Source organism: Helianthus annuus, chromosome 11, assembly GCF_002127325.2.
Source record: "Helianthus annuus cultivar XRQ/B chromosome 11, HanXRQr2.0-SUNRISE, whole genome shotgun sequence".
NCBI classification, from domain to species: domain Eukaryota; kingdom Viridiplantae; phylum Streptophyta; class Magnoliopsida; order Asterales; family Asteraceae; genus Helianthus; species Helianthus annuus.
Genome location: NC_035443.2, coordinates 16,731,956 through 16,745,534, shown reverse-complemented (window position 1 = coordinate 16,745,534; position 13,579 = coordinate 16,731,956). Strand labels below are relative to the sequence as shown.

At 32.1% G+C, this 13,579-nt stretch overlaps 1 long non-coding RNA gene across 1 annotated transcript; it reads left to right on the top strand.

Annotated features, from left to right (window-relative positions):
• The first annotated feature begins 4,711 nt into the window (after nucleotides 1-4,711).
• Nucleotides 4,712-5,334, top strand: LOC110891835. The gene is made up of 3 exons (XR_002565591.2): nucleotides 4,712-4,788; nucleotides 4,869-4,928; nucleotides 5,001-5,334. It is a non-coding gene; the product is annotated as an uncharacterized LOC110891835 (long non-coding RNA).
• Nucleotides 5,335-13,579: the final 8,245 nt, after the last annotated feature.

Genomic DNA, 13,579 nt, shown 5'->3' with positions numbered 1-13,579 from the left:
AAATTTTTTGTTTACGATTTAATATAATAATAATAATAATAATAATAATAATAATAATAATAATAATAATAATAATAATAATAGTGAGGACCGATAAAGTGATAAACCAATATTTCATATTTTCAATTAATGTCATGTGACAACACTTCGTAACCTCCTTCTCTCTTAAATAATTTTATTGTTAATGTTATTTATGTTAAATATAAAAAAATAATAATAAAGTCGACAAATACTAATGGATAATTTATTTAATTATTATTATTTATATGGATAAACATTAAACCATATTAAATAATTAATAACACAGTATACCATTTAATTTCTCTTATTAGAATGCAGAATTAACGTTTTATTTTACATATTAAAGATAAAGAAATAATTAAATTATCAAATATTGTTAATAATAATAAGAAATAACTTTATAACCGTAATGTAATTTCTTTAACATACAATTTTTTTAACATAGGATACAAAAGAAGAGTTTTTATGATACTTTTTAAAACATTTATTATAATAGGAATTTTAAGATAATGCTAAGTGATATTCATATATTAAATTAAAAAAGTATATTAATTAAAAAATATTTGGATTTCATATATATTCTTACAAACTTGAATATTATATACCCAACAACAACTAAAAATATCATATAAGCCCTTACAAAATAGTTAAAATATCAGATATACCCAATTTATTAATAACAATCCACTAAATAGTCATTTTACCGTTAATTTTTTTAACTTCTAAGTTTTCATATATATGCTCATCTTTTAACTTCATATTTTTATATAACAAATTTTAAGTTTAAATTTATTTTTACTCATTTGTTTTAGTTTTTATTTTTCCCATAAACAATATTATTTTCCATATATATATATATATATATATATATATATATATATATACATAATATATAAGCTACATAAATTAAACTAGAAATAAGTAAATATAATATTTGAAGTTAAAGGTCATATATCAGATTTCGAAGTTTTAGAAAAATAAGGGTAATGCTGTCATTTATTAAATTGTTTTTAATGAATTGGATATATATGATATTTCAACTACTTTGTAAGGGTATATATGATATTTATAATTTTGTAGGGGAATATATGATATTTTACAACTTTGTAGGGATATATATGAAATTTCCCCTAAAAAATTATAAATAAAATTTATGAGATTGAATGAGAGAATGTCATGTGCCATTATTTGGAGTCTTTTATTATATGTTAGATTAGATTAGATTAAATAATGAGAGAATTTTGTTTACGATTTAATAATAATAATAATAATAATAATAATTATAATAACAATAACAATAACAATAACAATAACAATAACAATAATAATAATAATAGTGAGGATCGTGATAAACCAATATTTCATATTTTCAATTAATGTCTTGTGACAACACCTCCTAACCTCCTTATCTCTTAAATAATTTTATTGTTAATGTTATTTAGGTTAAATATAAGAAAATAATAATAAAGTCGACAAATACTAATGGATAATCTATTTAATTATTATTATTTATATGGATAAACATTAAACCATATTAAATAATTAATAACACAGTATACCATTTAATTTCTCTTATTAGAATGCAGAATTAACGTTTTATTTTACATCTTAAAAATAAAGAAATAATTAAATTATCAAATATTGTTAATAATAATAATAAGAAATAACTTTATAATCGTAATGTAATTTCTTTAACATATAATTTTTTTAACATGTGATACAAAAGAAGAGTTTTTATGATACTTTTTAAAACATTTATTATAAAAGGAATTTTAAGATAATGCTAAGTGATATTCATATATTAAATTAAAAAAGTATATTAATTAAAAAATGTTTTTATTTCATATATACTCTTATAAACTTGAAGATTTTCATATATACACAACAACTAAAAATATCTTATAAGCCCTTACAAAATAGTTAAAATATCAGATATACTCAATTTATTAATAACAATCAACTAAATAATCATTTTACCGTTAATTTTTTTAACTTCTAAGTTTTCATATATGCTCATCTTTTAACTTAATATTTTTATATAATACATTTTAAGCTTAAATTTATTTTTACTCATTTGTTTTATTTTTTATTTTTCCCATAAACAATATTATTTTCCATATATATATATATATATATATATATATATATATATATATATATATATATAATATAAGCTACATAAATTAAGCTAGAAATAAGTAAATACAATATTTGAAATTAAAGGTCATATATCAAGATTTCAAAGTTTTAGAAAAATAAGGGTAATATTGTCATTTATTAAATTATTTTTAGTGAATTGAGTATAAATGATATTTTAACTATTTTGTAAGGGTATATATGATATTTATAATTTTGTAGGGGAATATATGATATTTTACAAGTTTGTAGGGATATATATGAAATTTCTCCTAAAAAAAATATAAATAAAATTTATGAGATTAAATAAGAGAATATCATGTGCCATTATTTGGAGTCTTTTATTATATGTTAGATTCGATTAGATTAAATAATTAGAGAATTTTTTTGTTTACGATTTAATATAATAATAATAATAATAATAATAATAATAATAATAATAATAAGAATAAGAATAATAATAATAATAATAATAATAATAATAATAATAATAATAATAATAATAATAGTGAGGATCGATAAAGTGATAAACCAATATTTCATATTTTCAATTAATGTCATGTGACAACACCTCCTATCCTCCTTCTGTTTTATATAATTCTATTGTTAATGTTATTTATGTTAAATATAAGAAAATAATAATAAAGTTGACAAATACTAATGGATAATTTATTTAATTATTATTATTATTTATATGGATAAACATTAAACCATATTAAATAATTAATAACACGGTGTAGCATTTAGTTTCTCTTATTAGAATGCAGAATTAACGTTTTATTTTAAATCTTAAAGATGAAAAATAATTAAATTATCAAATATTGTTAATAATAATAAGAAATAACTTTATAATCGTAATGTAATTTCTTTAACATATAATTTTTTTAACATATTATACAAAAGAAGAGTTTTTAGGATACTTTTTAAAATATTTATTATAATAGGAATTTTAAGATAATGCTAAGTGATATTCATATATTAAATTAAAAAAGTATATTAATTAAAAAATGTTTTCATTTCATATATACTCTTACAAACTTGAAAATTTTCATATATACCCAACAACAACTAAAAATATCATATAAGCCCTTACAAAACAGTTAAAATATCAGGGGTTATTGGATTTTATCACCCCCAACTATCGGCCTTTGGCCGTTGCCACCCCCAACTAACACTTTGACACCTGTCACCCCCAACTTGACTTTTAGTTTGTGCTAGCACCACTCAGTTAAATCTTTACTAACCGAGTTTGTTTCTGATCCTACGTGACACAAACTTGATGAGATGGACATGATGACATGGCAAATTACGTGTCACATGGTTTCTCTTTTCCATTACACACAATTAAATAATCAAATCTTACTTTGAGACTCCAATTATTTTACATTCAAGAATTTCACTAACATCCACTGTCGGTTGCATCTCTACAGCTCACCTTCTTCTTCTTCACCCCTCATATACACACACAAACCCCATTTTAAATCCACAATACCCACTTCAAATCACTCACTTCTATGGGCATCAAATTCGACCCAATGTTGGTCCAACAAGATCGCGATTCAAAACCCTCAAACCCCAAATCATCTTCACTCCCAACAACCCTTCGATCAAACCGATTCTCCCAATCGAAATCGCTAGATTTCTCCACATGGGTATCTGAAACTCTTAACAAAATTGTAACTATTGCTGTCCTGATCGCCACAGTCGCCGCCGTGTTCTTCCTCTGGAACGTCGGAGACTCTACAGCCCTGTTATGCTTCCAATCACAAACCCAACAGCTTGAAACCATTCATTTCCCCCCAAATTAATTACAATTTGATTGCCCTTGTTGTTGACAAGAGTTCCCAGTCTGCAAGTTTTAGATCAGAGCAGTGGATTGTTGTTTCGGTGTCCGGTTACCCGACCGATTCGGTTAGGAAGTTGGTTAAGATTAAGGGGTGGCAGGTTCTTGCGGTTGGGGATTCGAAAACCCCGAGTGATTGGAGTGTTAAAGGTGCTATCTTTTAGTCATTAGAGGATTAAGCTGTGTTAGGGTTTAGGGTTATTGATTTGTTGCCTTATGATTCTTATTTTAGGAAGAATGTTGGGTATTTTTTTGCGATCCAGCACGGTGCAGAGAAGATATTCGATGATGATGATAGGGGGAGGTGATTGATGGGGATATTGGGAAGCATTTTGATGTTCAGTTGGTTGGTGAAAGTGCTAGAGAAGAGGTTGTGTTGCAGTATACTCATAAGGTGTTGAAAAATCCATTCAACACGCGGACCAGCTCATATAAACTAACCGGATGCATTTGACCCGTTTTAATCAAATGGATCCAATATATACTTTCTTTCACTAAATCTAAACCCTAATTTCATTTCATTACAATCCGCCCCCATCCTTCTTCTCTCTCTCTCTCACCAGACGCGGTGTCTGCATGCGACGGATTTCACCGGCGATTTCACTAGATCCGCCCCATCCTTCTTCTCAGGTACCGTATTTTTAGCGTTATCGACATTTTTTGTGAAATTTTGGGGTTTGACTTAGATCTGTGAAATTTTAGGGTTTCTTTCTCCGGCGATTCCGACATCAGATTTACTGGGTTCAACTTCTTTTAGGGTTTCTTTCTCCGGTGGAAAAAAGATCCAGGTACTTTTTTTGGCCAAATGTTTTCTTAGATGTATCGTACCACCGTCTACTTAGAGGTTGTTTTGTTTGTTCTGTTATAGATGAAGATGGAGCGGTGGAGATACCGTCGACTTAGATCTACCTTACCACCATCGAGCCAGGTAATTTTTTCTGCTGAAATTTTTTCTCAGATCTACCGTCATTTTTTAAGGATTTTTTATGAATATTGACAGATCTGAGGTTACACGACTAAGGAATATGAGAACCATAACTTTGCAGATCTGAGTTCTTAGAGGAATATTGACAGCCCGGATCTGGTACGTTTGTAGCTGATTATGTTTGTTACAGATCTGGTATGTTTGTAGCTGATTTACATGCTTATGTTACTGATTATGTTTGTTACAGATCTGGTATGTTTGTAGCTGATTATGTTTGTTATAGATCTAATGTTACTGATAAGATTCAGTTTTGCTTTTACAGTTGCCGGTGGGTGGTAAAGGAGTTGTGTACTCCAGATTTTGTGTACTCCGGATTCATTTGACAAAGGAGTTGTGTACTCCGGATTTTGTGTTCTTAATATGTCTGAACTGAAAGTGTTTGAGGCTGTGATGCAAAAGTTGAGCTTGTGTTCTTAATCTGTCTCAACTGAAAGTGTTGAGGCTATGATGCATAAGCTGAGCCTGTGAGGTTACATATGTGTTTCTTGTGCTTAAAACACTTGTACATCATGCTTTAAAGGTTGTTTAAGTTTAGTGGCAAATTACTCTTGTACATCATGCTTTAAAGCGAGGTTACATAACACAATAGACTGTGATGATGATTGTATTCTGAGGGTACATAGAATATCCGAGTAGCATCTTGGCGGGGCAATATCCAGGTTGCATAGTTCTCACTCTGCAACCGTGTGTTGCAGCCATGGCTTTACTAGTAGTTGTGTTCATATCTCAATTACATGTTTGAGTCTTCCAGATGTTTTGATAAGCAAATGAGCAGGTGGTGTATCGAAATCAATCAGCTATAGTTTGATGTTTATTGTGATATTTTGCTTACACAACATATATTGAACCGATTTGGAGTTGCTAGGGTTTCAGTATAAAAGCAAAACAGATAACAAATAGAGTACTTAGTCTGAGTGAAAGGATTCGGTTTGGCAGGAATTTTCTTTTTGGGACTTTCAGGCCAAGAAGAATCTGCAGCTGATGAGACTGAGATATTGTTGTGCTGCAAAAGCACGTGAGTTAAGCTGCCCTTCTAATTTTTTATATATTAAACCGAAATGTTGTGCTGCTAATATTTTGTTATACGATTGTGCTGAACATTAGCATGTTTTTTTGAGATATCTTATCTATCGGGCTCGCAAATAATAATCTTACAGTTCTGTAGTGAATCTGCACAAAACACTACCTACTACAATTACTGAACTCACATGAAAATAACCCCGAGTATGAAATTGACAAAACAAGATACATAACTATTCTACGAGGTAAAGGTAACACTATCAATAAACTTATAATTCATTGCTATAACTGCCAAGTTGTCAATCATTTGTTAGTTTCTTTTTATAAAATGCAGGCTATTGGGCAATTTGTTTACATTGACTATTTGACTGGCCTGTTATTTTCATCTCAGTTGATATCTCTTGACATGGGTGCGCTTATTGCTAGCGCAAAATATTGTGGAGAGTTCGAAGATCGACTCAAGGCAGTCTTCAAGGAGGTTACAGAATCAGAGGGCCAGATTATTCTTTTCATTGATGAAATCCATACTGTCGTTGGAGCTGGTATATTAAAGTCCAGATAATCTTTTGTTATACGAAATATACTAAATATGATCTAAAGTTCGTATCTGTTTGTAGGGGCTACCAACGGTGCAATGGATGCTGGCAATCTATTGAAGCTGATGCTTAATCGTAGAGAGTTGAGATGCATCGGTGTAACAACATTAGACGAGTATAGTAAGTATATCGAAAAAGATCGTTCACTGGAACACCATTTTCAACAACTTTATGTTGACCAACCCGACAGTTGAGGATACAGTTTCCATACTTCATGGACTTCATGAAAGATATGAACTGCATCTGTTGAAGCGTCCACTTTTTACCAGATAAAGGTAATATAAATTTAAATAAATCTAAAGATCAGCTGATTACCTCATGTTACATATATTAGCGTAATCGAACTTTATTATGTGTATGGTGTGATTGCAGCCATTGTTCTGGTAGATGAAGCGGCTACTAAACTGCTAAACTGAAAATGGAGGTTCTGGATTACAAGGTATGGTGTGCCTCATGTAAGAAATATAATTTATTTATTATTTTGTACCTGTTATCAGGATCAAGTGAAAACTAAATATTTGGTCGGATCTGTAAAAACTTGAATTTGGATCTAATAATTCAGACAAATTCATGTTCATATATTTCCATTGAAATGCTAAGAAAAAATTTGAAAGATTTTCCGTTGAAGAAAATCGACAAATTCACAGATGCATAGATACAAATCTGTGAAGTTGTCGCCTTTAATGCTTCAAAATTAATCGAACACATCAATTGAGGTCATAGTTACTAAAGGCGCGAGGCGCACTCAGACCCATTTGTTGGGCCCGGGGCTTTATTTGCGCCTAGGCCCTCGCTTTAATAACTATGACATGAACCATAGTTATTAAAGCCGCGAGGCGCCCTCAGGGCGATTTGTTGGGCCCGGTAATTAAAACTTTGTTTGTGTGGATATATGATCACAGCATCTCAACCCAACCCAACCCAACCCAACCCAACCCAACCCAACCCAACCCGTTTCAACACATACTATAAATCTCTTGTTTTGTCCTGTACCCAACCTACCCATATCGCCATCTCTAACCATTATCTTATGCTTAATGCTCTCAGGTGACTGCACTCAAAGCTGGAAGCTTAGGGATAGGAAAGGTGGTGGATGTATTAGACACTCCTGGAAGCATTGTGAAAAGTCTAAACTCGAGTAGTCATTTCGTCACAGGACCCACAACAAAAGGCACTAAACTATGTATTTTGTCATTTGAGGTTGTCAACACTGTTATGAAGGGTTCTAGCCTTATGAACACGCTGTCAGATAGAAATATAAGGCATCTAAAAGAAGTAGTATTTCTTTCCGAAGGCACACAAAGTTTAGTATCTAAAGACGTGGATGAGCTTTTAAGAATCGTTGCAGCAGATAAGAGGTTCAAAATCATAGATTTTGTTCACGAGTCATTTATTTTGGTATTATTTTAGTTGATGGTATATGCGGATTTTGCAGGGCCGAGCTGAAAATCTTTACGGGAGAAGTGGTTCGGTTTGGAAATAGATGTAAAGATCATCAGTGGCACAATTTGGATGTTTATTTTGAGAAGTAACTTGTGCATATTTATACTCTTATGCCACTTCTTGTTATTGGAGGTGGCTGTTTTATCCATTTATTTATAAACGGGTCAATTTTAGTTGTTTATTCAAATGGGTCAAATCAATTTTTTAGCTAGAAGGGGAATGGTTTGAACAGGTTGAAACTTGAAAACCACCCAAATTATTCGAAGATCTGGATTTACTAAATATAATATTTTTATGTTAAGCATAATTAAAGCAATTAAAATTTTTATCTTCAAATGAAATGCCAAACTAAGATTTTTAACCTTAGATAATGTTGTTGGTATGTTATTTGACCAAAGTGAAAATATGTTTATCCAAAACATTTACAAGTGGTTGTGTGACTTGAAATCACAATGATTAGATTACTAGGCCATTTATGTTGTTACTTGCGATTATCATGGACTAGAAGATTTATGTGTGATGTGTAACTGACCATATATATAAGATTTTTATGTGTGATGTGTAAAGTTAGTTATTACACACATACACCTTCTAGACTATGATATTTACAGTTAAATATATTACTCTATGTAATATAGATAATCAGTTTCAAAACACCTTTTTGTGTGGAAGCTAAATGTATTAAGAATTACTGTTACAATGGATGAATATTACATTTCGGGAACCTATATGAATAATGTACGCGATGAGTTTGACTACCGGCGGTTCTAGACTCTCAAGTTAAACTTGGAATGAGAATAGAGGTATTATGGTCATATCCAGAACCTTGTTACACCCCAACTAGCACAAAACGACTGGCACTTTCAGTTGTGATGCATAAGTTACATACTTTCATGAAGCTGATAATGTAATTATACTTCTTTATGTACTGTAACTGTCATGACCTGCTTTTTGACCCGTTATGCAGTTCTGGCCGTCTCAAGTTCTTTGAGGGCTCAAAGCGTATAATAAAGTTGGGTGGGTAGCAAATGTAGCAGATTATATCATGCCCATTTCATGGATCTAATCATGGATACTAATTCTTTTTTGGGTGAATTCAAAAATTTTAAGTGTCAATATTTTATAAAAGGGCTTTTCTGGCGTTTTGAGTACGGACACTTTTACCATCTTAACACTTACGATGAAGGTATCAACAAAATAACCCTCAAATGGTACAAAACATTTTTTTTTTATGACAACGGTATCAAATCCAGTCAGTTTCATTTTTTTTTTTTTTTGCATGAATCAGTATCATGATTCATGATTGTACAAATGGTGGAGGTGAAAATACCATTTCAACCCACTAATATGAAAATGAGATTGGATTAAGGTATATGGATGTGCACAAATTCTTCTTGTGTATAAACCGATACATTTAGCATCTGATATCATTATTGTTAATAAGGTTGTGGATAAACCTACTTTTGATATTTTTGAGAAAAATATTTATGGTTTAAATACGTTTTCGTATAGAAATTTTTGGGTATATACGTTTTCGACCCTCCGTCGAAAACGTCAAGCTTCGCCACTACCGAAGGCCTCATTGTAACTGGTGATACGATTCATCATTCAAAACCGTTGATTTACCCACATCTTTAAAACCCCTCGTAACGTAACTAGAATCACACAATTTTCTTTGTTTTCTCCTGAAGCCGGTAACCGGCCGTCGCACATTAACCACCAAACGCTATCACAAAACCAACAATCGCCGCACACCGCTGATTCTCCGTCACTGAAGAGGGCCGTAACCGACCCTCACGTTCTGCTACACTGCCACCATCGCCGTCGCACGCCACATCAGAAACTACATCCCCGTACATAGCCCTAAACACACCAACTTAAGTGATATGTTTCCCGCCGCATCGCGCGGGTAAACGACTAGTATATATATATATATATATATATATATATATATATATATATATATATATATATATATATATATATTGAAAAAAATTGTGTCAAATTCTTTCTGATTAGAATACTAAATATATCAACAAAAAATTTTACATTAAACCATTGCTTTTGTTAGCATCGTTTTGATTGGTTCAAAATAATTAAATAACATCTCAATGATTGAAATCTTCAATATTGATCCAAAAGATTTGTTTTATGATGTTCAAAAATTTATTTCCAATATTTTTATGGTAGTATGTATGATGGCTTTTGGATGCTTGAAATTGAAAATATAAATTAATCATCCAAAGATTTAATACGAATAAGTAATACAAGATTAATAATTAATAAATCTCATGAATCAAAATAAAACTTACTTGTAGGATAGTCACGCCGACTAATAATTTTTTTTTAGAACTTTGGTTTTTGTTGACGACCTGCATGTGAATTACCAGAATTCCGTGTTTAGAGTCTCGTGCTGATAACGTGTTATGAAATAACGACATACTAGCAACCAACGTATAACTATAAAAATAAAGAACAAGTATTATAGAAAGTAAGAGAGAAAGAGAATAGGAGAACTCATTCTTATTCATGTATGTATGAAATACAAAAGCCACTATTTATAGGGCCATCATTCAACACAACTTAAATGCCAACAGAAGTTATGCATGTGGATAGTCATTTCATAAAATATATTTATGACAATCATAAAATATAGTTATCTATACTATTATAAAAAGGAGAAGTGATGTACTCAAATGTAATTTTACATCAGGTACAACTTTAAAAGCAATATGTACAAATAAGAACAACACATTTGTGAGGGATATAATAGTAAATAATATTAATTTTTAAGACACTAGAGGGATATAATGGTAAATTAATCATGCTCCTATAGTTAAAATCTAGATTTATTTTCTATCTTTACCCTTTTGGCCCTTATCGACTATTGGAATCCAACTTATTTCAACATCATCAACACGAAAACCTCCATCCACTCTAATATCTTGAAAGTGCTGCTATAATTCCTCCGCCTCTCGCCGCCGTGACGGTGATTTATTCTCCGGTATGTTCGCCCACCACATATATTCATTCTCACAAGCCATTTGTCACACCCCCAAAATCCACCTGCGGAATACCACCGCTTGGGAGCGTGACTGACCAGGATCGAGCCACCAATCATATTGAACATGTAATTAATATCAAGTAAAATAAATGCAAACCAATCATTCAATACGATAGGTGTTCAAAACATAATTATAGTATCAAGTGTAGCGGAAGCATAAGTATGAAAACCCAGTGTATATCATAGTTCAAATGTTATAAAGTTTAACATCACATCCACGATCCATGCTCCACAACGACATGCTCCTTCCTGTGCAAGCTCCATAAGTACCTAAGGTCCTGCAAGGCATGCAGCAGAGAGTCAACAACTAGTTGAGCGAGTTCACAGTTAATAGTTCAGTAATTGTAATAGTATAGTAAGCCCTGTGTTCGTTCCTTAAGTCATGTATCGTATTAGTTCGTATCGCAGCCCTCTAGGCATGTATGCGAAGATTAGGGAAAATTCTCAAGTATTCTAGACTAGGTATGTTTGTATCGCGGCCACCGGGCACCTGTGCGAAGTTTTAGTGTATAGTTCGCAGCCTTCCTAGGCATGTGTGCGAAGATTAGTCATATTATCGCAGCCAACCCTGGCATGTGTGCGAAGATCAGTCATATTATCGCAGCCAATCCTGGCGTGTGTGCGAAGATCAGTTCTATAAGCATCACTAGTCTAGCAGTATCTTAACCAATCACCTTCCTCACCCGAGGATCATATCACTACGTTCCATTATCTAGAGAAGTACAAATAAATAAATAAATCAATCCCATTCCCACCCTGGGAACCCCATGCCTTGGCTGTGTGAACTCACCTTGGTTTGCTCGGTATGCTTAACTATGTGCTAGCAATTACTCAATCAAATCCTATAGTAAGCACGTATACTTGATCAGTTCATGTTCGTAATGTTTCATATGCAATTAATACCACAGAGTATGTTCGACAATCGATATCATGCATCATACGTCAGTTAATCACATTAATACGATCCCTGTTTCTCATCAAGGCTTTCTCAATTTAATCTAACAATAACATCCGCGCGTAGCTGGATTAATACACTTTGCATAGTTCACATGCGCATCAGAGTTAATCAGGACCATATTACAGTTAATTCACGCAACGTGGTTATCATACGGAGTTAATCATATTTAACATACATAGCATATTTAACAGTGTTTGTGGCTTAGCAAAGTAACTTTCATATCTTATCAGATTCAACATGTTACAGCATACATTCATAGCTTCATTTTATCATCACACAAAGTCAGACAGGCCTTGCCCTATCTAAAACTCGGACAAGAAGTGAGGGGGGGGCTTCCCCTGTTTAAAAGTCGGACAAAAGTCCATTGGCAAAAGTCGGACCATTGGGGGTGGGTTTAAAGCTCGGACAGGGGTAAGGGTTTACAAAACTCGGACCAACATACATGACAAGAAACTCAGACTACAAAGTGGGTTAAAACTCGGACCTCCATTCCTATTACAAAAGTCGGACTAGTGGTTAACCCACAAACTCGGACAACATGTCATTCATATACGCAAACATCGGACCCTTAGACATTGAACAAAACTCGGACAACACTTGTTTTGAAGCCAAAAGTCGGACTAAGCTTTGTTTTGATATCAATAAAGTTCGAACATGTTATAACTTAAAGAACTCGGACAAGCATACCATATAAACATCGGATTCCCTTTATCAACATTATTAAAGCTCGGACCCTTTTTACATAATCTAAAATTCGGACATTAGTACATATCAAAACTCGGATCCATCATAATGTTATAAAAACTCAGACAACAAGCACCTAATAAAAGTCGGACAAGCATCAACAACAAAACTCTGACTAACATTTCAATCATTCGTTCTTTGAAATTGAAGCAGTTACGTTTCTTCGTTCAACAGTTACATTCTTACGACTAGAAACCCTAATCTCATGATTTTCATAATGCAGAATCAATCAATCATCAATAATTTTGACCAACCAATCATCTAAATCATCAGGCAAACGTTTACACAACAATCAACATTAATTCCCAATAATCAGAATCCAAAACCACAATCACAGAACATCATATGAAAACTAGGGTTTTCATGAACACATAATCAAGAATCAAGAACAACAACAAATCAACTAATCAATTAAACAATTACCTTATACTGATTCTAGAGAAAGTGTGGAATCACGGGTGATGAATATCTTGTGCCAAAGATGATGGTGATGATTGCCAGAGAATTAGAGAATAACAGTACGTGTCTTGCTTTGTGTAAATGATTAGTGAAAAGGAATTAGGGTTAAGTATGATTTAGGTTTCACTAATAACTCTTTACACCCTTTATTATTATATTTTACAATAGTGCACCATCTCACATCAATTTCACAGTTTCACCACCAAGTTCACATATTTGACAAGTCTTTCCCAATTAACACGTAACCATGCATAATCACATAATACACTTCATTGTATCAAAACGTTACAGTTCCATAGCCAATTATTTG